Source organism: Centrocercus urophasianus, unplaced genomic scaffold (genome assembly GCF_019232065.1).
Source record: "Centrocercus urophasianus isolate 14NV4802_14NV808 unplaced genomic scaffold, USGS_Curo_1.0 seq_513, whole genome shotgun sequence".
Taxonomy (NCBI): domain Eukaryota; kingdom Metazoa; phylum Chordata; class Aves; order Galliformes; family Phasianidae; genus Centrocercus; species Centrocercus urophasianus.
In genome coordinates, this window is record NW_024885104.1 from 3,421 (window position 1) to 6,768 (window position 3,348).

At 53.7% G+C, this 3,348-nt stretch overlaps 1 pseudogene; it reads left to right on the top strand.

Moving 5' to 3' along the window:
* Positions 1 to 1,011: 1,011 nt before the first annotated feature.
* On the top strand, positions 1,012 to 2,397 carry LOC122169332 (annotated as a pseudogene).
* The last annotated feature ends 951 nt before the right edge of the window (positions 2,398 to 3,348 follow it).

Below are 3,348 nucleotides of genomic sequence, written 5' to 3' on the forward strand. Positions count from 1 at the left end.
GCTGCAGTTACACCTCGCTGAGCACCAGGCCCCCCTCATACCCAGGGCTGAGTCTCACTGCAAGCAGTGGGCAACAGTGCTCATAGAAACCAGGGGCAAGAATTTCAGAGGAAAGGCAAACTATTCCTCAGCTGCAAACTGGCTGTTCTCTTCCATGCCTGAACATTTCATATACTAACGTGGCCAGTCAACATCCCTCAAGACTAAGCTTTTCACTGCCCAGATCTTGCCTCCAAGATACAGGTCTGCTCCAATTTGGGTAGAAACAGATGGAGAAGCTCCGATTGGGAACTGGGAATCAGGTCCCAGATTATTCCTGAGGAAGTCCTCCAGCTACACAGCACAGGATCAGCACCTTAACTTCCATTTGTCTAAAAGGCTGCAATTCAATTAGTGCAGCAAATCCTTCCCTTTTCTGATAACCTCCCCTGGTCCAGTACCTACATACAGCCACCACAGGAAAGCAAGAACATCCCTAATAAATCTTATCTACCAAAAAGGTGGCTAGCAAACAAAAAAAATGTGAAAGAAAGCACCCTCCAGGGTACACAGGCCACAGAAACTAAAAGCAAAGGGCCCAAAGCACAGCACTTGCCATCAGCCTCAATTAGCAGCAAAGCAGGGTTTGGGAAAACAAGGCCTCTTCAGAGCTGCTGTAGGGCAAGGATGAAATCACAGAATTAAAAACAAAATCCCCACAGACACTGATATTCAGAGGTAATTAGTTTCAGCTTACAGTCAGCCAACATGCATCATACTGCAGCAGCTCTGAGAGCAATCCTGTTCACAACTGGAAATGGATTACATCAGCACAGCTCCACCACCCACATCATGCAGAGCAAACTGTCAAACAAAATCACAAAATGGCTCTTGTAAGGTACCCAACTTCAGCGTAAGGATCTGACCTATTTTATTACTGAATTATTGCTCCCACACAAGCTTCCATCACAGACATCCATCAGTGCTGACATTTCTACACCACTGAGGTATTCTCAGATATGTATACTCTTCTTCCCCATCTTAAAGATGCATTGAGCAGATTTGCCCCTCCGGGTACCTCCTGATGGCTGCATTCCCCACCCAGGAAGACCAAACAGAGGCCCACAAGCAAGGCTGGCCAGTGGAGCAATGTGCCAGCCCCACAGTCCTGGCACAGCCCCTCTGGGGGGGTGGCCCGGCACTCGCTGTGCCCACACTGAAGCCTGCAAGTGCCTCTTGTCCAGCTTTTACTCCAAAGGCAACGACCCCATCACGTCTCTGCTGGACAAGAAGAAGCTGCTGGCCCAGGTGAGTGAGGCAGAGTCCTGCCACTGCCACTAACAGCACTGCCTGGAGGGCAATGGGGCGGCGAGCAGCACTCACCCCAACCCAGAGCCCAGCCGGCTGGCAGCCAACCCCCACTTCACGGAGCAGAGGAGCCCGGAGACACAAGGATTGAAGGACGCATCCAGGGGAGCTGGAGTGAGGCAGGACCCACCGCAGTGCTCCCCTGGCAGGACAGACAGCCTTACCCAAGAGCTGAGGATGGGGGCCCTGCACCCGCTGCCTTCACCGGCTTCTTTCACGCATACTGCAATCAGCTGCTGAAACACATCAGCTGCCACCCCTCTGGGGGACACTTCTCCAACTTGAAGGATTTCTTGGAACCACAACCCGAGGACACGGAGGACGACTGGGAGCAGCCCAAGACCTGTGAACCAAAGCGTGGAGCAGACAGAGCCCGCAGCAGCCACCTCTGCTGCTGTCAAAGCCTGCTGGGTGCCCCCTGGGGCCTTCAGCCCACTGACACAGAGCCCCACACCACCCACAGCCAAGTGGAACAGGACGAGGCAGCCTTGGGCCTGCAGGCTGTTTCCCCCTTTGTCTGTGAAACTGAAGGCAGGGGCAAAGGCACTGGCTCACCCAGGGGATACCAAGAATTGGCCCAACCCAAAGCCATCGCTCCCAGACCCAGCTGTGCCATTCCACTCACCCCAGTGCCTCAGCCCGAAACATTTATAAGGCAGAGATGCTGCATTTCCTGATCAACTTCAGCAACCCTCTGGAGCACCTGAAAATCAGGCAGCCCCACCAAAGCCACCTCTCTCCATTATCTCCATTATTCCTGCTTTCCCCAGCCCTGCGATAGCCAGCTTGCACAGCCCTCCAACCCCACCCACCACCACCATCCCACAAGGGCTCCCTGCAGCACCAGCTCTACCCCACAGCGACGTGGCACAGCAGCACACCTACAGCACTCCACACACCTCCGCTTCCCACTGCAGCGCCAAGCTGCTGCCTTGCTCTGGATCAGCCCTGGCCCCTCGGACAGGCGGGCAGCGGGATGCCGCAGCACTGGATGCTGTCAGAGCTGCTGTGTCCCACGGCCACAATGAGCTGGACCGTGTCATGTTTTAAAAAGATAAGGCAGCAGAATGAGTTGCAGAGGTTTTCTTGCTAGAGATGCTGTGCCCCTGTGCAGTTTTGTAGGGCCAACACAGACACGCGGTGGATGTTCCCATCTTGCCATGCTGTGCCCAGGATGCTCTGCAGCTCCCTGGTACAAACCCCTGCTCCCTCCTACAAAACCATGCCATTTTAGTTCTCAAGTACGCTGCCTTATAGCAGGGGCTACTGAGGTTATAAAGGGCTCAGGACAGCAGCAAGCATCCATGGGAAGCACACTGGCTGCACCGAAAGGGGTGCTGGAGAGTAGCATCCAAAACAAACCTCACCAGATGGTCCCAGCTGGTGGTGTGTGGGGTATGCTTGATTCCTGGAATTAGGGCTAGGTTGCAGGTGAAAAACAGCTTCACCTTAGCAGGTGTGTTGCCTGAGAGTTTCCTGCACAAACTGAGACTTACCTCTGGGTTTTTTTCTGCATTGTTTTTGGCATCTTTATTCCAGCCCCAGGGTTCACAGCTGTTTCCTGGAGCATCCATGCGTCCCAATAGGGGTGCCACAGGCTGAAATCAATGTGCAGAGATGGCATGGAGAGGCCTCCTTGCTCTGGAATCTACCACAGACAGACAGACAGCACCTGGGATGAGATCTGTGGAGAGACAAGGAGAGCTCTTGCTGGAAGCCAGATGACCCAGGACCACTCCTGAGGAATCTGCAAACCAGCACAGAACTGTAGAGCACATCTCCAGCTGCTTTTTGCCTCTGCAAGCTCCCACTGAGCCACTGCAAATGACCCAAAACCTTTGCTGCAGCCTCAGGACTTACTTCTCTTGTGCCAGCTGCTCCCCACAACTATGGTGTGTCTTGAGCACCTTGCTACGAGCTGTAGAATGGAAGGAGCAAGGAGATGCTCATCCCTAAAGGGCCACTTGCTCATCCACAAAAAGTGAAAAGAAACACAGCAGG